Below are 21,993 nucleotides of genomic sequence, written 5' to 3'. Positions count from 1 at the left end.
GATCAAAAGAAGAAGGAAAAGCTGGCTGAAGACAATTCTGGAGACTGGGGAAGGAAGACTGCTTCCTACTGCTCTTGGAATAAAAAAAATCACTTTGTATGGGCAGTGATATCACTTCCATGCATTTCCACACTAAACTTCAAGAGAAAGGGCAGGAAGATTAGAAGGATTTGAGGAAAATAATTTTATCCAGAGGTTGGTGGGAATCTGGAATGCACTGCCTGGGAGGGTAGTAGAGGCAGGAAATATCATAGCCTTTTAAAAAGTGCATGGATGAGCACTTGACATGGCATAACATTCAAAGCTATGGGCAGAAAAGTGGGATTAGTGTAGAAAGGTACGCACAGACTTGATGAGTTGAAGGGCCTTTACTTTGCTGGATGATTTTTATGACTCTTTTTCAGTATGATGTTGCTCCTCAACAGACAAGAACATCTTGAGAACTCCAGCAGACTGCTAACTGGGCTTCTGAGCTTTTATTCTAGCTGTCTCCTTCAGGTAGTTTCACTGCTCTAAATCTTGTTTACTATTAATGTCTTTAAACTTCTATTGAAGATCATCTTTGAGCTTCTCCAAGATACCTCTCAGCTGTTCAAGCTCTTGAGATTTGGCCTCTACTTGTTTACTGAAAAAGCCTTCTGGTGTTTCCATGGTTACTGATGAAACTCAATTGCATACTAGCAGCCATTTTGCTGGCTAATTATTTATGTTCAATATTCGTATGTTCCAGTTTTGACTTAATTGTATCCTTGTCCCTGGACAACTTTTCATTAGCCAATTACAGTTATTGCATTATGATGGGCTGTTCTAAGTTTTATCATAAAGACTTCCTTGGAATGTATCACATTTATCCCATTATTATAAGGATGCATCACATTCTGGTCATAGAATTGGAGTACTGTTTTCTCTTCCTGAAGTTTCAATGGTCCTAAATCCACATAATTTCCTGAGAACTCTGTTGTGTGTAACTTAAGATCCATTTCTAACCCCATAATTCATGGCTTCTTCAATATTATGGCCACTTTTCTGGCTTTACAAAATGTTGAAGCTTGCCTTGTTTTCACATATGATTGAACTACGAGACACTCTTCTTCAACTTCTGGACCTTTAAGTGTTAGGTCATTTATCATTTGTGCCTGCTCAATGCAGCTGTTATGAAACTGGGCAGATCTTTTCCCTTCAACTAAGTTTTCTATAACTTTGCTAAAGTCCTATTCATTTCTAGTGGACATGGGGATGGAGCTGATAGCATATGAGACTTCAGAACTTGATTCGTTTTTGCTTCCCTGTCATGTTCTTGTCGTCCACACAGAGGGAATTCAATCTTCTCATTTAGTTGCTGTTGCTGTTGTTGTATGCCATTGATGAGGTCAGTTAAATAAAAAGACACTTTTACTTCTTTGTTGCCCTCTTCAAAGTGATGAATTTTCACAAAACAAAGACTTCATGAACAATGACACATGAATCCAAGAATATAAGAAACTCTGAGACCAAAACTTCCATTAAAGGAACAAAGTGAATGATAGTTTAACTCTCGATCTCTCTTCGCATTGAAAAAGGAAGCCAAAGTCTAGAATATCCTCTTGGTGCTGGTTGTTATTACCTTTTCTTCCTGCCATTTACAGATTCTGCTTGAGAGCAATAAAGTATTCTTCCTATGTGTTGCTGAAATAGCGAGTAATTTTTTTAATGTATTGATTTCAGGTCAGTTTCTTCTGTGTGCTCAATGAAGAATATTCAAAGCCATATAAGCATCTCCACTTAATAAAGAGAAGCAATGATTAGAAATAATGTACAAGATTTGTGTTAGCTTTCTCCCATTGTAGCCAAGTGGGGCATACATTTGCCCTCTCACGCAGATTTTAATGCCACTGCGCACTGAAACTGAATGGAAAATTGACTTTCTTTGCTGCAGCCACACTATAACATCCACATTAATAGATGCGTCTGTTCTTGTATTAGATTTAAAATCATTTTCTTGCCTGTAATGATGATACCTGCATACCAGAGTTAACCTTGTGGGTCTGTGAAATTAGAGAAGCTGAAATTTCACAATGAAGAATTCTCCTTGCTCTTCAGTATCCTTCAAGTTTAAATGCTTGCAGACTACTGTGGTCTGTATCTTTTTAAAATTGCTCTGCTGTCAATGCAGCTCAAAATCATTCTTCCCTGGGCAATCGTGAAATACCGACTGGCCCTAGCTCTTGCCAGTACGCATCTTTAATGAAATCAGTATTGCCCATGCCCTGTTGCTTCCTATGCTTTCGATGGTAAACTTTGAGTATTCTTTCTTTTTACCTCATCTTTGTTAAAACCTCTAACCTGCTGAAAGACCTTATTCTTTACGATCAAGCGATTTTCTTACTGTTTGCTACATTCCCAACAGTGGACTTTTTTCTTTGCAACATTGTACAAGCAATCATTCTCTGTAACGTGGTGCCTAGGTCTGCCTTGGGTTTTATTTCTCACAACAAATAAACTGTTGTTGGCTCTTATTTAGTTGTCTTCCCCTACTATGGGATTAGATGGTCTGTTCACTTACCTCCGGTCCTGTGGATCTGATCAGCATTGCCATGTATGAGATCAGATCAACATTAAGGTGAGTAAACATTAGCAAATTTTATTACACATGACTGTTATATTGGGTTCTCTGTTTCAAATACCAGTGGCTTATGATTGGGGTAGTTCGGTACCATCAATCTTCCTTAACTGGCAGAGGACTTTTCTAATTATTAATGGTGGATGTTATAATTTAATAATTCAGATGTGATGTTTGAGACCTAATAGAATGAAGGTGATGGATATATTAATTAAGTATTAATTGGTTATGAATTGGTTGGAGAAATATATTTGTGGCTGGGGAGTTAGAAATCAGTGGGGGTGAATTTTATGGAGTGGTTAATTGAAATAGAGCTCCCACTAAAAATCTGGACTTTAAGTCAGTTCAAAAATATTTATCTTCTAGTTTATTACAATGGAGAATAAACTATTAAAGAATAATAACAAGAACAGGCACTTGACCTAAATTACAAGGTGTAATTCATGCTAGCAATACTTACAATTAACATAAACTATTATGGCATAATTACAACAATCAGGAGCCCAAGATGATATTTCTGTCTTCATTGGGATAATGTACAAGACTTCCCAGTCCTCCACCTTGCTACTGTGTTCCATTATTAGTTTAAACAGAGTTAATGCAACCTCAATAATTCCTCTTTTGAAACAATTTCTTATATAATATCTCCCCAAGTTTCCTTCCCCACATTTATGCACTTATGCACATAATTACCTTGACATTCACCATTTCCTCAAGTCTCTGACTTCACAAATATAAGTGGTCTGGAGATAACACCACCATTCTTCCAGAATGTATTGCCTTCTTTAACTGCAGACTTTTGTAGATGCTGGAAATCTGAAATCAAGGAAGAAGTTGTTGAAAGGTCATGTCAGATTCAAACTGTTAACTCTGTTTCTCTCTCTATATATATGTCGCTAGATTTGCTGAGTTTCTCCAGCAATTTCTTCTTTTGTTACTTCTGCATTCCTTTTGACTTGCCAGATTGGTAGACATTTGACTTGAGAACTGTTGATCTTTAATCTGATTCAGCATACATCTTTCATGAGCTGGAGAATCTTTTATTTCTCAGATACCCTTCATGGAAGCTGTCATTCTGCTAAAGCCAGCAGTTGGTCCTTTCCCTTCCTGAATTGTCTTCAGAGGTAAAACCTTCCCTACACATGCAAGTAGTTGCCAGAATACATAATCTGGGGGGGGGGGGGGAGTCTTCAATCTCATGAATACCTATTATGGAAGATGCTATGCGGTAGCATCAGGTACATTCTTCTTTTCAGTATCCTGGATTTCTGGACAGGCAATTTATTTCGTTAGTTTGAAAATACTCCATTTTTTTGCAGAATCCTGGATGTTCAGACCAGGCAACTACTTCTCTTTCTGTGTCCCGCTTTTTGTGGACATTGGTATAGTTTGATTGATGTTTTTTGCAACTCGTCTCCATTTTGTTTAAGCAGATTTTTACACAAAGAGTCATAGAGATGTACAGCACAGAAACAGATCCTTTGGTCCAACTCATCCATGCCAACCAGATATCCCAAGCCCAATCTAGTCCCACCTGCCAACACCCGGCCCATATCCCTCCAAACCCTTCCTATTCATATACCCATTCAGATGCCTTTCAAATATTGCAATTGTACCAACCTCCACCACTTCCTCTGGCAGCCCATTCCAGACCTCATTACCCTCTGCATGAAAATGTTGCCCCTTAGGTCCCTTTTATATCTTTCCCCTCACACCCTAAACCTAGTTCTCTAGTTCTGGACTCCCTCACTCAAGGGAAAAGACTTTGTCTGTTTATCCTATCCATGCCCCTCATGATTTTATAAACCTCTATAAGGTCACCCCTCAGCCTCAGATGCTCCGGGGTAAACAGCCCCAGTCTGTTCAAACTCTCCCTGTAGCTCAAATCCTCCAACCCTGGCAACATCCTTGTAAATCTTTTCTGAACCCTTTCAAGTTTCACAACATCCTTCCAATAGGAAGGACACCAGAATTGCACGCAATATTCTAAAAGTAGCCTAATCAATGTCTTGTACAGCCGCAACATGACCTCCTAACTACTGTACTCAATTCTCTGACCAATAAAGGAAAGCATACCAAACACTTTTTCACTATCCTATCTACCTGTGACTCTACTTCCAAGGAGCACTGTAAGGTCTCTTTGTTCAGCAACACTCCCTAGGACCTTACCTTTAAGTGTATACGTCCTGCTAAGATTTGTTTTCCCAAAATGCAGCACCTCGCATTTATCTAAATTAACTTCCATCTGCCACTTTTCAGCCCATTGGCTCATGTAATCTGGGGTAATCTTCAGATATGTCAATACATCTGAGTTGGAGTAAGTAAGATCTCTACTTCAAATTGTTAATTCATTTGGCCATCTTTGTTCCCTCTCTGTACTTGCCTTTCTGGTAAACTAAATATTTTCACTTCCAGTCATGCGTGTCACTGGGGGATCACTACACAAACAACACCATCTCCGTCACTGCATAAAGACTGTGTCTTTCTTTTTGTATTTTTAAAAGCTGTGGACTAAAATGAGAAATAATTGTTTTGTTTTAAAAAGTGTTTTAAAGAATGGCTGTAGTTTTGAAAGCAAGTAAACTAACATCATCATCAGATATTGTGGAAGTAATTGTTTCAAAAAACAATAGTTGCTTTTTTTTAGTTGCAGGTGATTTGGAGCGAAGGGGATGCTCAGGTGCAGCTTTTGCTGGCAACAAGAAGTTGATTGACCTATGGACTGGTGACCAGTTAGGAATGGCAGAGATCTTTTTGTCTGCCCATGTGCTGTGACTGGTTCTCAGGTAATTGATCGGCTTGGAACTGGGAACAATTTGAAGACAGGGAGAGAAAAAAAGTGCCCCATTCTTCCCCAGCTCCAGAGCAGTTTCTGTTCTCTCAATCAAAACTCACCATAAGCCTTGAGATAACCAAATTATTTTGCCTGCTTGTTTTATGTTATGACTTCTAGCTGAATTGTCAGAGACTTTTTATGAGTGTACCAGCCACTCTGTGTCTGTCCTCAATTATTGGAAGAAACCAGAGAAAGCTGATGGAAACAGCACGCTGTGAGTAGAAGATTCATAAGGATCATCTCAACAGAAGCTGGAACGAAAATTACTGAACTGTCTTTCCGCCTTTTCATCTATGTCCATAATTTATGTTTGTCTATCTGCGTGTGTGTGCAAGAGGAACTTTATAAAGGGATAGGCATTTACTTAGTAGCATTACAAAATGACTGTTTCAACTGTTTACCTGTAGGTAGACTCCAATTACCTGTAATAAATCGCAATTATTAGTCAGTGCACAAGACTTGATTGTGTTTACTATTCCCAATTCCTTCGTCTCCGCCGCATCTGCTCCCAGGAGGACCAGTTCCAAAACCAAACAACCCAGATGGCCTCCTTCTTCAAGGACCGCAATTTCCCGCCAGACGTAGTCGACGATGCCCTCCACCGCATCTCTTCCACTTCCCGCTCCTCCGCCCTTAAGCCCCGCCCCTCCAACCGCCACCAGGACAGAACCCCACTAGTCCTCACCTACCACCCCACCAATCTCCATGTACAACGTATCATCCGCCGTCATTTCCACCACCTCCAAACGGACCCCACCACCAGGGATATATTTCCTTCCCTCCCCTATCAGTGTTCTGAAAAGACCACTCCCTCCGTGACTCCCTCGTCAGGTCCACACCCCCCACCAACCCAACCTCCACTCCCGGCACCTTCCTCTGCAACCGCAAGAAATGTAAAACTTGCGCCCACACCTCCCCCCTTACTTCCCTCAAAGGCCCCAAGGGACACTTCCATATCCGCCACAAATTCGCCTGCACTCCACATACATCATCTTTTGCATCCGCTGCACCCGCTGTGGCCTCCTCTATATTGGGGAGACAGGCCGCCTACTTGCGGAACGTTTCAGAGAACACCTCTGGGACACCCGGACCAACCAAGCCAACCACCCCGTAGCCCAACACTTTAACTTCCCCTCCCACTCCACCAATGACATGCAGGTCCTTGGACTCCTCCATCACCAGACCATGGCAACATGACGGTTGGAGGAAGAGCACCTCATCTTCTGCCTGGGAACCCTCCAACCACAAGGGATCAACTCAGATTTCTCCAGTTTTCTCATTTCCCCTCCCCCCACCTTGTCTCAGTCAAATCCCTCGAACTCAGCACTCCTAACCTGCAATCTTCTTCCTGACCTCTCCGCCCCCACCCCACTCCGGCCTATCACCCTCACCTTGACCTCCCTCCACCTATCGCAATTCCAACGCCCCTCCCCCAAGTCCCTCCTCCCTACCTTTTATCTTAGCCTGCTGGACACACTTTCCTCATTCCTGAAGAAGGGCTTATGCCCGAAATGTCGATTCTCCTGTTCTTTGGATGCTGCCTGACCTGCTGTGCTTTTCCAGCAATACATTTTCAGCTGTGTTTACTATCAGGCAGATTGTGTTTACTATCAGTCTATTCCTGATGAAGGGATTTTGCCCGAAACATCAATTTTCCTGCTCCTTGGATGCTGCCTGATCTACTGTGCTTTCCCAGCACCACTCTGATCTAAACTCTGGTTTCCAGCATCTGCAGTCCTCGCTTTTGCCTAGTTGATTTTAACCTTACTTCGAATCCTCTTGTAAGGATGCCTACCTTGAAGAAGTTCTCCTCTCTCCACAAGAATCTCAGTGAGTCTCTCTCTTTAATATATTCTTGATGAAGGGCTTTTGCCCGAAACATCGATTTTCCTGCTCCTCGGATGCTGTCTTACCTGCTTGTTTTTCCAGCACCACTCTGATCTAAACACTGTGTTTACTATCAACCTGGCTCTGAAAATCAGGTAAATGGAGGAACTTTGTATTTTTTAAAAAATCTATAACTCCAGGAAAAGCGGGGCTTTATGTCCGGTTTGTTACCTCAGTGACTCATACCAACTGGCTCTGACTATTCTACTCGTAGAGACATTGGCAATGGGAATGGAAAATATTTCTACATGTTCTGTAAAGTGTAGAACTCCCTTCCTGTTGACAGTATGGATCAATTTCCTTATGTCAACATAGGTAGTATAGTTCTTTCTTTTCGGTTCCACCATGAATTTAGGAGGCCAGAGAAACCTTTTACCGACTGCTCCTTGAGAAGCTGTTTGAAAATAATTTGTTTCTGGAATAGTTGTTCTCATGGATCTAATCAACCTCCTCCTCTTACCACAAGCATGTTGAGGCCAAGGTACGCATGTAGGCTCAGAAGTGAGGAGTGTTAATGGTAAACCACGTGTACATTTTCAACTCTTGTATGCTGTTTATTGTGAAGGGTCACTGTGAATACTTGACTGAGTGCATGGCTTGGGGTCAAAGGTGTTGCTAATGCTAGGGATCCTGGAATGTACCGGTGATAGTGGGTACTTTTGCCTCCAATGAGAAAGAGAATCCAGCTTGAATTAGAAAAGAGGGACACGAATGGAGCATGTCACTTAATAAAGTGAGTTTAGGATGATTGCATAAGAAAACTCCTTAGGCCTTGTGGAGAGACAGTCTCCATGAAATTGACACAGCCAATTTCTCATAAAGTCCAGCCCTATGTCCTTCTCCAGCAAAAGAGCTTAAGTAGCTCATGTCTCTCTTTTAATATAATTTTGGATTTAGAGACATCACTGGAAGAAAAACACTATTATCTTTCCTCTTGACAAAAAAATCTTTTATTTACCTTATTCACATTTCTTGCCCTCATAGTTTTCAAACTATAAATTCATTGCTGTATTTAAAGCTGCAGTTTTATTGGTGGTGTTTACTTTGTGAATTCCTTTTTCAGATGCACCCTTCTGAATTCCAATACGTCCCATGGACAAGTTCCAGCACTTTGAATGAAGGTGTCCCACTTAATCACAATGGAAACACTTAGGAATTTGATTTTCACTTCCACCTTCCTTTCAGACCTGAGGAGAATATCTTGGGGCTGTCTTTTCCATTTACTCTCCCACTGTCTATCTCTCTCTCACGTTTCTGGGGATGAAAGACAAGGTTTAGTTTGATGGATCAGCTCATAATGGTCAACCACTTCCATTGCCTGGCAACCCTCTAATCTTCTACAAAGATTTTAATTACAAATGGTTTTTAATTTTTAACAAATTTCAAATGCTTCTAAGAGAATAATATTTCTGTGAGATTCACGTGTAGTTTTATTCCTGGTGCTCATATATGTCTATTGAAGTTACATTGTTTTACTTTCCAATTTTGAGATAACTTTGTTAGCTGATTTCTCAAATTCCAAACCTTCAGAGACTAACTTGTATGCAGCCAGAGTAGCCTTTATCACAGTCGAAAAGTGTGGCAGTGGAAAAATACAGAAGGTCAGGCAACATCCGAGGAGCAGGAGAAATGATGGAGTCATTCAGGAATGATGAAGGTCTTATGCCTGAAACATCGATTCTTCTGCTCCTCACATGCTGCCTGACCGGCTGTGCTTTTCCAGCGCCACACTTTTCGACTCTGATCTCCAGTACCTGCAGTCCTCACTTTCTTCTAGTCTTTACCACCACACAATAATCCATAGAAACTTCTTCTGACAATGGTGCATTAATTTCATCTGCTCAACTAGTCAACTTGTCTTGTATGGTCAACATCCAGTTTTTCTTTGGCTACTTCATTTGTTTCATTCTTTTCTCAAATGACATAAAAATGCATCTACACCTTTTTACTCAAATTTTGGTAAGGTCTGTACAAAATTAAACACTTCTCACCTGGAATTTAGATTATGACTGGAATTTTCCACATCTAAGTCTTCTGAAGTTTGATTTTAAGCCAGATTTCAGTTCAATTATTGAGACTTATAAACACTTAACTGGGAATAATGCTCTGATGATACAGGTCATGCCGTTATAAATGTGTGAATGCCCTCCAAAATTAAACCTCCACAATGATCAGCTTGCTTGAATGACTGCTATTTAGACAAAAACAATTCACACCAGCTTTGTCATGTAGCAGAAAATAATTTCAGCTATATTTAGAAAAATACATTTTTAACAAATAGCAAAGAACAACTAACAGATTATTCCTCTATAATTTAAATTATATCCCTTTAATTGCCAAATATACACACACACACACACACACACACACACACACACACACACACACACACACACAAACACTCACACACAATTCATTCATGAATAAGACAGACAAAAGGCAGTTGTGTATGTACATTTTAAGGGTAGAAACATATAGACAGAAAAATTAAATTAGGAAGATCCAAAATCCAGATCACAACAGTGAGCTAGATTGTCTCTACAGTTCTTTTTATTTAATCTGTGATGATGAGTTGTTCCTAGCATGATAGTCATTTTGAGTTGATAACGGATTAGGTGGTCACGGATCTTTTCTTATATTAGAATTCATCCCTTCAAGTTTCTTAGTTTGTTTGTCTTTTTAGAGTCATAAAGGTGTACAGTATGGAAACAGACCCTTCGGTCCAACCTGTCCATGCCGATCAGATATCCCAACCCAATCTAGTCCCACCTGCTAGCACCCGGCCCATATCCCTCCAAACCCTTCCTATTCATATACACATCCAAATTCCTCCTAAATGTTGCAAATTGTACCAGCCTCCACCACTTTCTCTGGCAGTTCATTCCATCCTACCCTCTGAATGAAAAAGTTTCCCCTTAGGTCTCTTTTATATCTTTCCCCTCTCAGTTTTGGAATCCCCCACCCCAGGGAAAAGACTTTGTCTATTTATCCTATCTATGCCCCTCATAATTTTGTAAACCTTTATAAGGTCACCCCTCAGCCTCCAATGCTCCAGGGAAAACAGCCCCAGCCTGTTCAGCTTCTCCCATAACTCAAATCCTCCAACCCTGACAACATCCTTGTAAAACTTTTCTGAACCCTTTCAAGTTTCACTACATCTTTGTTAACTTAGAGGGAAGTGAGTGTGATAAAACTCTAAATATATTAATATCATTTACTGCAGTTCTTTGAATTCTAGGACAAAGGCATGGGTTTGGTGTTAAAATTAGCTTTTAGAAACTATAACAGCCATACTTCAAAGTGAGAGAAATTTGTATTTCTAGAATTTCTAGAAAACTACCTAGATGGCTTAGGGGGAAAACTTTCATAAAATGTCATTATTAGTTTGTGCTGGAAAGTGGTGTTTGAGAGATGCCTGCATTAAAGACCAAATGGGTGAGAAGTTTTTCAATAGAGTAATATCTGCAAAGCAGCTTCTTAAAAAAAAGATTAACATAATGAAATTATCATAGAATAGGAAGTTATATTAATCCCCAACTTGAATGCTGGGATACAGTCGATGAAAAAGAAGTGAAGTTCTATGATGTTTTTTAAAAGGAGAAAAGGAATTGAAGCTGTGTCAGGGATAAAATAGCACAGAATGGAAGCTAAGTCAGAAGCATAATGATAATTAAAGAAGAGTTATCTACAGTTCCAGCATATGAATTGAAATTTAATTACTTCAAGCCAATCAAAGTATTAAAAGGAAAGAAACTGTCTCTCCTGTATTGAGTGAGGTACAGCATTAGATATTCTGCAAATTTTAATTAGAACAATGTTTGTAAGCTGTACCATGGTACACAGCTGATATACAAATTGTTGTTTATTTTTAATCTACAAAGAGTGCTTGGGTTATTTCTACTGTGTGGTTAAAATACTTTGAAGTATTAATAAAAAGAATTAAAATACTTTGGACTTGATTTACAATTCTTTTGGTTATCTTTTTTCTGTTAATAAACTTTTGTTTTATTGTTAAAATGAAGTCTGTGGGACTGCTTGTTTGTGTTTAACAAAAAGATCATTTTGGCAAGAAAAGCAAAATAAAACTATGATCTATTCAACTATGTTTCTGATGGGGATCTGACTTGTTCAGTATGAACATCAACTGGGCATTACTTTTTAACAAATGGGGCAACTAAATTATAATGACTGGAGGCTCATCATCATGCATATTTGAATTAAACACTACAAAGTAGTCCTGAGACATGAAGCAGTGTTTTGTGAAGTTTATTGTGTGATATTTGAAGATGGCTTTGAATGTTGTTTGGAGTTTTTTTAGAAGTAGAAGATATAAGAACTGATTAATTAAAATCTTTGACTAAAGCTAAACTGAAAAATTTCGCAGATACATTGAAGATAGACGTAAAACCAGGATCTCATAAGTATGAGGCACTTAAATGATTAAAGCATATTAAGCATTGGAAGAAAAAACACCTGAAACTGAGATGTTACAACTAGAATTAACTAATATACATTTAGTAATGTAAAGCAATTATAAACTTAAGGAGAAAGAGAAATTTAAACAAATTGGAATTAAAGGACAGAGAAGAAGAAAAACAGAGAAATACAGTGAGGGGTGAAACTAAAATATTATTAACTCCAAAGAGATAAGCGAATTAGAGAATGAGTTAGTAAAAGAAAAGTTTAGAATAAAGAGGAAAAAAAGAGGTAGGTGCTTAGCTGATGATACTGATTTGGATGAGGGATGTGGTTAAATAAGAATCTTTGCTTAGTCTCTACATTCAATGAGAATGGAGTTAGAAGGAATTTCACATTATTGAAAAAGTAGCCAGACAAATTAAATGACTAAAAGAGTTTTTGACCTTCATGTTACAGAGTGTGTTGACAAGTGCAGCTATGTCAGAAGAACAAACTGCAGAGAATGGCTGTCAAAAAAAACGTTCATGTGAAGTTTAAGACTGTAAGAAAGAAACCTATTCCAGCATTTGTGGAATTTGCAAGCGAGAAATAAATTCTATATGATCAGTGGTTTAGATCACTCATGCCAGATAAACTTTTGCAAATGTAGGGGAAGTAACGATTATGGAAGAATCCAATCAGTTTGCATATTGCTGCCTTCTAGCTGGAGAAATGGATGAAACTTCATGTATTTCTGCGATCACTTCAAATTGTTTGTACATGACAGCAATGAGATAGCTGTTTGTGAATGTGGAAAAGTGTCAGCTAGAGCCTATCATGGATAGGGTAAATCTGGTGAGATATCAGAAAGAAGTATTGAGAGCATATTCAATGAGAATATTGGCCCTAATGGGAGTAAGTTAGAACAAGTAGAAGGTGAACATAACAATTTTCTCAGACTAAAGTATTGTTGAAGAAGGTTAATCTGAGTGAACCATATTTCCTTTTATTTTAAGGAAAAAATTACAAATGACTAGTTGACTTGTAACACCTCAACAGACATTGAAAGTGAAAATCAAGTACCACTTAATATGAAAGGTACTGTTACTTTGATCAAAACCATTTCAAAAGCTGAAGACATATCACAAAGCCACTAACTGCAATTAGCTATGAATTTTAGCAGACTTAGATCAACAGAAGGTCTTGAGTCAATTGTGCTAGCTACTGGAAAAGCACTATGGCTAGTATAGCAGTGGCAGACAATTACTATAATCTGACTGGCCGAGTGAATAATATATTTGAACGATTAGAGATAATTGAAGACAATAGATTTATCACCTGTGTCCCACAGACATCAGACTTGACAGTTTCTGGAGGGGCTGATTTGATTGAAGGAACTTGTACTCAAAACCAAGTGAAATGTGATAACTGCTTCAAGAAAGTCTCAAAAGGTTTAGTTATGAAGGGTAGATAATTTATTAATGCTTGCACTGATTTCAGGACTAATTTCAGTTTAGACAAATACACTATGGCCAATATCCATGTTGTTGATCAAGTTGGCAACATAGATATAATTTTAATGAACAAAATTACTAGAACCAAATAGAAATATGGAAATGTTGCTTGTATTACAAAGTGGTCCGTTGTTATACTATGAAACAAGAAAGCACAAAGACGGCTAAAATCACCGCAGAGAAGAAGTACGGTTATAGTTAACTGATTTTAATTCACATGCAAAGGATTTGATTATCAGCCAATACAAAACAAAATTGAAGAAAGGTCTTGATTAACTTGAAGAGTTGAAGTAAGTGTAAGCTGCAACAGCAGTGCTTTCTTTACCTGTCTGTCACTGAAGATGGGAATCATTCATCAGACTACTGCGCTAAAATGAAGCAGAGTTACTATAGCTTTTGAAAATGCAAGATTGGATGTGTCCACAACATTGCTGGACAGTTTACAACATGATTGTTGAGGAGAGAGGCTTTAAGACCTGAGTTGTCATTTTTTTGGAACTTGGCTGAATATGGCACAGCTGTATCATCTGTTTTACAGGAAGTTAAAATTAACTGCCAGAGAACAATATAGAAAGTGCTGGAAAAGAGAATGCTTTGTGAAAGTGCATCCAGCAGAGACTCTTATGTAAAAACATTTGCTATCCCACCCTGTATATTTGTATGACTGAACTAGTGTAAAGATAATTTTGATGTGTAATGAAAATGTCTCTTTCTGATACATTTTAATTCTTCTTTAGGGTAGATGTGATGAAACTGATATTTTTACACGTATCTTAATGTTGTTTACTGTAAGTTTGGAATCTTGGAATTCTAAGTTAAACATATGGGTTTCTCTATGTATTTGGTGTTAACTATTAGTTTTTTAAAAACATGATAGCCATAATTCCTAGTTAGTCCCCAAATAACTGCCCAGAGATCTTTGGGAAGTACTTTCTAGACTCTATTTTCACTTTTAGCTTATGTTGGGAAGCTGCTTTGAGAAAGAAGCATGTCTTAAGCTCCAAAATGCTGGGAAATCTTTTGATAGAGCAACATACTATGGGAAAGAGTTTCAAGTAATGAAACTATCATAGAGTAAAAAATTATTATTAATCCCAGGCTGGAGTGGAAAATAAATGCAGTTAAGCTTTATAATAACAGTAGAAAATGAATTGAAGCTGCATCAGGGATAGTATAGCACTGGAAGGAAGGAAGGAAGGAACATTAGGAGCGCAATAATAATAAAGAAAGAGCTGTATATAGTTACAGCAAATGAGTTGAAATGTAATTACTTCAAGCCCCTCAAAGTATTCAAACGAAACAAGTCTCTCTCTCTCTCTCTCTCCTTCCCTCCCTCACTGGGTTGTGCTAGAAGTATAGCACTAGATGTTCTTAGAATTGCAACAAGTTTGGAAGCTATTCCATGGTCAACTGATTTGGATACACAGTTGTTCTGTTCAATCAACAAAAACTTGGGCTATTTCTAGTGTGTTTAAAAATCCCTGTATCTGTGTTACATGTGGGCTTTTGTTATCTGTCTTTGTTATTTGCCTTTCTGTTGTTAATAAATTCTTATTTTGTTCTATTATTAAAACAAAGACTGCAACATATTTTAGTAAAAGATAACATCAGGAATTGTGATGGTGCAAACTATTGTCAATTGTCCTAAAAATCTTTATGGTTCACTATTTTAGAAAATGCAATCTGCCAATTTACCTTCCCTTGCCTGAATGACAGATGACACCAGAACCACAGTAATCTGATTGATGCTTAAAATACCCACAGAAATGGTCAACTAAGCTGTTCTGGTGAGGGGCAATTAGATGTGGGCAGCAAATGCTCACCTTGCACGTGACACCACATCTCATAGAAGAATTAAGGAGAAAACAAATTTCAAGTATTGTTGATATTGAGGAATAACATAACAAAATACTAGAGGATATGAGTAAAGTTGCAGACATTTTATTAGCAACTAAATTTAAGCATTGCTGTGAATTAAGTATGAAATTTGACAGGAAGAATAAGAAGACCATATTGTGCTTGGATAATAATCTAAATAATTATCTAAATAATCTAAATAAGGCATAGGAGCAAAGGGATCTTTGGCTACAGATACACAAATCACTGAAGGTAGTAATGCAAGTTAATAACGCCATTGAAATTGAACAAACTAAGCACCAGGGCTCAAGTCTAAAGGAACAGAATTGAAAAGAAGAGAAAATTTGTTAAACTTGTATGGAATTATTTTTTATTTTTTTTTAATTCAGAAGATAATTGTTATTTTCAAGAATGGCCTGTTCAATGCAAGTACATTTCTTATCTTCTTGTGTTCCAACTTTAACAAATTCCAAGGGGTATCACAAACTTTTAATAACTCTTCAAGTGTTGACACTTTTGTAACAGAGAGTTATGCAACAGTAAAATGTATATAGCTTCTACAAATAGCTTTAATGATGTCAGAAGGATGGTACAATGTCAACAGGCAAACTCTCCTTGCTCTTACATTCACTTGTAACAGTAGAAAAGGTCTGAGTAATATTTGATCTGGAAGACTTTTACTCTCCTCTGGGAGAAGAGGATGTTTTGTTTTGGATTTAACAAGCATGGGCTCATTGAGTATGGTTTGTATCCTGCCTATTATTAATAACTAGAGAAGTATGCTATTTAATATATTAGCCAATCATTGGAATACGTGTATAGCATCACAAAATCAAATATCTCCTGTTAGATATTGTTAGAAACGAAAATCGCTTCTCAATAATCGCTCTAGACAAATTCAGGAAAACAAAGTTTTATTAGCAAGTCTGCAGAGTTGGGCACTCTTCTGAAAAAAGCACGCCAGGCTAACAAAGTTTTCGATTAAATACAGTTCAAGCTCCTCCCTTCTATAGCTCTAAAGAGTCACGAGGTTCACATTCTGAACATTCATTATTTTTCCATTCTGGACCTTTATCACAAAGTCTGCAGTATATGTCTCCCTAGTTGTTTTTCTAGCCTGCAGTCTTATCAGTCAAGGACTTATTCTTCTCTGTCAGAGTTAGTGGTCTTATCAATCAAGGACTTGTTTTTCTACTCTGTCTCGTTCTTTATTATAGAGAAGCATGTTTTACCCTACCCCCACGGCTCTATTCCCCTTAGACTCTGAGGTCATGCACATCTTAACTATTTGTACCGAAATCGTCTCTCACAATTCCACCCTTTCTGTTTTTAAGATGTGCATGACAAAGACAAGCGTCCTCCCATCAGGGGCCCGGGAAATCCTTCGTCTTTCGCAGCAACAGCACCTTAAGTTCCTGCGTTCCATGTTGGGGTACCGCCACTGCCTGGAGTTGGGAAATATTTTTCTGGATTAAAGATTGAACACAGGGGATCAGGCAGGGTAAGATGAGTAGAAGCATTACGCCCCCCCCCCAGCCACCAGTAACGCCGTGTGCCACCAACTACCACCTAGGAGACCATCCCACCATCCGATGCCACCAAGAGGGCGCCAGGATTGAACCGGCACATGGGCCAGTTTCCGAATTTTATCGGAAATCTTCAAAACCGCTTTACCATTATCGTCAATTTTCAGACAGCAGTTAGTCAGGTTAAACTTCCCGCACACGCCCCCTTCCGAGGCCAACAGATAATCCAAGGCAAGCCGGTTTTGGTATATAGCAGCCCTCATCTGATCCTGCTGCTTAGCCAGCAACTCCAGGGCCAGGGCGGTCTGATTAGTAATGACCTCTACGACTGCTTGGAGCCTGATAATTCGGTTTAACATATAGATAGGAGTACGGTATCCCCATGATCCGTCCTGTGCCCACGTAGCAGGCCCGTAGTATTCAATAATACGGGCCAGTGGCCACTCATCCCCCCAATCACGGACTTGGATATCCCTTGGCGACCTACGCAGGGAGTCAAAGAGTTTAACTCCCAAATCATCGCCTTCCTCCCGGGGTAATAGGAAGAATTCAGGTCTTATTAGACCCAGGAAGCATACTCCAGCCCATCCCATGGGCAGTTTGGAATATGCCTGATTACCGCATATTCAAAATAGGCCATCTGGAGCAGGCCCTCCCTGCCTCACAACGTCATCCCACAACTCCTTTACCCCAGGGACGCCCTCATAAGGACCAGGACCACTGCAATTCCAGTATTCGGATTGTTGGCCCCGTGGCAGAGTCTGGACAGGATTATTCCAGCATTGATTCCCCTGACAACCACCGCTCCACACTCTTTTCATGCCATCAGAAGGGTCAGCACTTAGCTCGTAAGAGGAGGAATCAGAACGTAACCGAATGCAATTTTGATGATCTCGGTTTGCAATGTACCAAGCAATATTCTCAGGCCACCATACTTGTGTGGTGGCATTCAATACACTCTGACAGGGACTAATTCCTACCTCCACGGTCCCCTTGCCTTCAACACATAACTGGCCCTCAGGGCTATTTGTCAGTCTCCACCCCTGGCTTTTCCTTTCGTTTACATGTGTCCAATTGTATTGAAGCAATTCCCATATGTCTAAGCTTTGCCCAGTCCACGGCCATTGTTCTGACATATATGGCCCCCCACAAACCCAGCAATTGCTAACATTTAAAACAGTGGCAATCCTAGAGGTGAGATCAATAAACAGGTTTTGTGTTACATCAGGGAGCTCAATCTGCTCTTCTACCTCTTTGTATATAGATGGCACTTTAGAGACAACGACCGTTCTCTGACGGTCGTTCTCTTTCTCTAACTCCTGTTCAGTGTTCTGAACTCTGGTCTCCTTGACTCTGTCAACCTGCTCTCTGAGCAACACGGAGGGTAGGCCCCACTGCCCATCTTTGTTAACACACACCCAGCGGTCATTTTTAGGGCACCCACGGACTTTGCCACCGTACCCTTTATTATACACTTGATGATAGGGTTTTCCATCCTCCCAACATTCTTGCCATGCATTCACATCGTAACACCGATCGTTCACATGGGAGTGAGACACAAATGATCCCGAGTAGATCTGACGCCCAAGTCTCACCGTAGTCTGACATTTGTCACATCTCCCCTCGCCCTCCCCCACATACAGGAGTAAACCGATCAATATCCCCACCAATACAGTTCAGGTAGAGTTCATTGTCGCTGTGTTTTCAGCTTTACCACCAATGGCTTGTCCCCTGGCCCGCATGTCCAAGTGCTCTCTCCTTCTGGCGGAACAGGCCCTTTATCCTCGATGTGTGGACCCACCCTTTTTCTTTCGTCCGAACAGCGGCTTCAGTTGTTAACAGGACCAGGAACGGTCCTTCCCACTGCGGCTGGAGCTTTTCGGCCCTCCAGGTCTTTACAAGTACCCAATCTCCGGGCTCCACCTTATGTAAGAGGAACTCGAGCGGCGGAGTTTGAGCCAGGAGACCCTTCCTCCGGAGTTCTGCAAAAGAACGGGATAAGGCCAGTAAATAGTCTCTGACAAATTCATCTCCCCCTTGTAGAGTGGGACACCCATCAACCTTACTCCAATATGGTAATCCGAACAGCATCTCATAGGGGGAGACCCCGATATCCCGGCGAGGTGCTGTACGTATCCTCAATAGGGCAATGGGAAGGCACTTTGGCCATGGTAACTTAGTTTCTAACATCAGCTTAGTCAATTGGGTCTTGAGCGTGCCATTCATTCTCTCAACTCGACCCGAGCTCTGAGGATGCCAGGGTGCATGGAATTTCCATTGGATACCCAGGGCAGTACAGATCAAATGGTGTAGCCTAGAAACAAAATGTGTCCCGCAGTCTGAGTCGATAGATTCCATTATGCCATATCTCGGGATTATGTTCTCTAACAATAGACGGGCCACGGTTGGTGCATCGGCTTTGGCGGTTGGGAAAGCCTCTACCCAGTGAGTGAAATGGTCTACTATTACTAGCAGATACTTCCATCTCTGTACTGGGGGTAAGTCTGTAAAGTCAATTTGGATCCTCTGGAATGGCCTAATTGCGAGGGGCTGACCACCAGTTGGCATAGAACGCATGGCTTTCTTGTTAATTCGCCGGCAAGTGGGGCATCCGACTATTTCTTGTTGGGCTAACGTGTATATCCCCCTACATACATAGTCTCTCAGGATCGTGTCACACATGGCTTGCACCCCCCAGTGGGTCTGATGGTGTAATCGGTGCAGAATACTCCGGGTGATCTGTTTGTTTAGTACTTGTCTCCCATCAGGAACCGTCCACTTCCCGTTAGTTTCCAGCCGGGCACCCAATTGATCCATTTTATCAATCTCCCCCTGGGTGAAGACGGGTTGTTTAGCGAGCCCTTCCCTCAACGGTATTAATGTTAATAATTGGACGGATTTTTCGACCGCTGCCCGCTTGGCTTCCTCATCTGCCAGCCGGTTTCCCACTGCTTCCGGTGTCGACCCCTTCTGGTGACCGGGTACATGGACTACTGCGAGTTCTGTAGGCAATGCCAGGGCTTCCAACGTTAGGCTGATCATTTGTTCGTGAGCTAATTCTTTTCCCCGGGAAGTTATCAATCCTCGCTCTTTCCAGATTTTCCCGAAAGTATGAACAATTCCGTATACATACTTTGAGTCAGTATATATGGTCCCCACTTTCCCCTCCAACAACTTCAGGGCCCTCTGGAGGGCGTACAACTCACAGGATTGGGCTGACCACTTCCCGGGCAGTCGTCCGGACTCGATCGTCCGTTTCGTTGCGCCATCTACGACCGCATAGCCACTGTACCGTACCCCATTTATGCACCGGGAGGACCCGTCAATGTACAGTTCCTGTCCTTCACCCAGCGGAGCCTCTTGCAGGTCCTCTCGGCTTTTGGTCTGTAAGTCTACAAATTCCACACAATCATGCTCCTGTTCCCCATCTGCAGGACGTCCGTATAGAAACTGGGCAGGGTTGCAACTGAGATCTTTTGCAAAATTGAGATCGTCTCCGGTCATCAAAATCGTCTCATACTTCAGGATGCGAGAGTCTGTTAACCAGCGGTGAGCCTTTTGAGCCAGTATGGTACTAACTGAACGTGGGGAGTATACTGTGATTCTTCCTCCAAAGGTAAGTTTCCGGGCCTCTTCTACTAACATTGCCGTAGCTGCCACTGCCTGGATACAGGTCGGCCATCCACGTGACACAGGGTCTAACATTTTTGACAAAAATGCAACCGGCTGACGTTTCCCTGCCCGCAGCTGGGTAAGCACACCCTGGGCAATTCCGCCGGCGCTATTAACATATAACTGGAACGGTTCCTTCAGGGTGGGTAAAGCCAATACCGGAGCTCGGATCAGTTTATTTTTAAGAATATTAAATCGCTGCTCCTCCTCATCTGACCAGTCCAGTTTTTGTTCTTCTTGTCCCAGTTTGTCGTACAAAAACTTTACTAGAGTGGTGTAACTTTCAATCCATATCCGGCAATACCCTACTAGCCCCAGGAACTGTCTGATTTCCTTCTTTGTCCTGGGTATTGGCATACCCGTAATCCCCGATATTCGTTCTGGCGTGATACGGCGATGCCCCTTACTAACCTGATGGCCCAGATATCTTACTTCTTGCTCCACAAACTGGAGTTTTGTCCTGGAGACGGGTAGGCCCTGTTTCCCCAGGAAGTTCAGCAGGGCAACGGTGTCTGCTCGTACCTCCTCTTCTCTCGGTCCTGAGAGTAAGAGATCATCGACATATTGGAGCAATTGATTCTCCGCGTTACACCGAAATCCTCCTAAGATCTGCTCTAGTATTTGTCCAAACAAGTTGGGTGACTCTGTGAATCCCTGCAGCAAGACTGTCCATCTTAACTGTCGCTTTCGTCCTGTGAAGGGATTCTCCCATTCAAATGCAAAAAGGTTCCGACTTTCTTCGTCAAGGGGGCAACTCCAGAAGGCATCCTTCAGATCTATTACGCTGAACCATTCATGTTCGGGGGGAATTTTACTCATTAACGTGTAGGGATTGGGTACCACCGGGTATCTAGCCTGGACTACTTCATTCAACCCCCGCAAGTCTTGCACCAGCCTATACGTCCCATCCGGCTTTCTCACAGGGAGTATTGGAGTATTGAAAGGGGACATACATTCCTCCAGTAGTCCATCTGTGATTAATCTTTCTATCACAGGTTGTAACCCTTCCCGTCCTTCCATAGCAATCGGATACTGTTTCCTTCTTACCGGGCCTTTTCCTGGTAACATGGTGATTTGGAGAGGTTTGATGTTTAGACCCCCTCTGTTCCCCTCCCGGTACCAAACTCCCGGGTCTATTTGTTGATCATTTTCTTCGGTGAGGGCGAACAACCGTACCACCATTTCCCCGTTACTTGGTACCGTTCCGATCCCTAGTTTGACCTGCAAGTCTCTTCCTAACAAATTAAACCCCGCCGATGGCAGTAGAAGGAGGTCTCGTTTAGTAGTTCTGTTTTCATACCCAATTTCCACGTCCTCCACTACTGGGACTTGCAATGTCTTTCCTCCAATGCCAGATACCCCCATAACTGTTCTTCCTGCTCGGGCGCCGGGGGGTATTTGGATTATACTTGATCTTTCGGCTCCCGAGTCCACCATAAATGTGATCTCCGACCCTTGGGGCCCTACTTTCAAGTTTACCAGGGGTTCCTGTCGATAGTCCTTTTGCCCCAAGGGTAGGAACCCCCGACCTCCCTAATCTTCCTCCATCAGGGCGTACGACCGCACTTCCCGCTTGCAGCGGGGGCACTCTCGCTTAAAATGTCCCTCTTCATTACAGTAGTAACATCTGAGTATCCTCCTCGTTTCCCTGTCGCGGCCTCGAGTTCCTCCACCCTTCCTTTGTTCCGGCCCCGGTCCTCTTTT

At 41.2% G+C, this 21,993-nt stretch overlaps 1 long non-coding RNA gene across 2 annotated transcripts in view; it reads right to left on the bottom strand.

Annotated features, from left to right (window-relative positions):
• The window catches only part of LOC148147647 (uncharacterized), a 93,555-nt gene that overhangs the window by 16,817 nt on the left and 54,745 nt on the right, over positions 1-21,993 (bottom strand). The window contains exon 4 of one of the 2 annotated variants that reach the window (XR_015759482.1): positions 3,293-3,415. This is a non-coding gene — a long non-coding RNA (uncharacterized LOC148147647). Of the gene's footprint in view, positions 1-3,292; positions 3,416-8,470; positions 8,577-21,993 lie in introns of those variants that run through there. The other variant, XR_015759483.1, reaches the window with a different exon arrangement.

The sequence above is a fragment of the Chiloscyllium plagiosum genome, unplaced genomic scaffold (genome assembly GCF_037043375.1).
Source record: "Chiloscyllium plagiosum isolate Xiang-an unplaced genomic scaffold, Cpla_swu_hap1 HiC_scaffold_15, whole genome shotgun sequence".
NCBI lineage: Eukaryota > Metazoa > Chordata > Chondrichthyes > Orectolobiformes > Hemiscylliidae > Chiloscyllium > Chiloscyllium plagiosum.
This window is presented reverse-complemented; position numbering and strand designations above follow the sequence as displayed.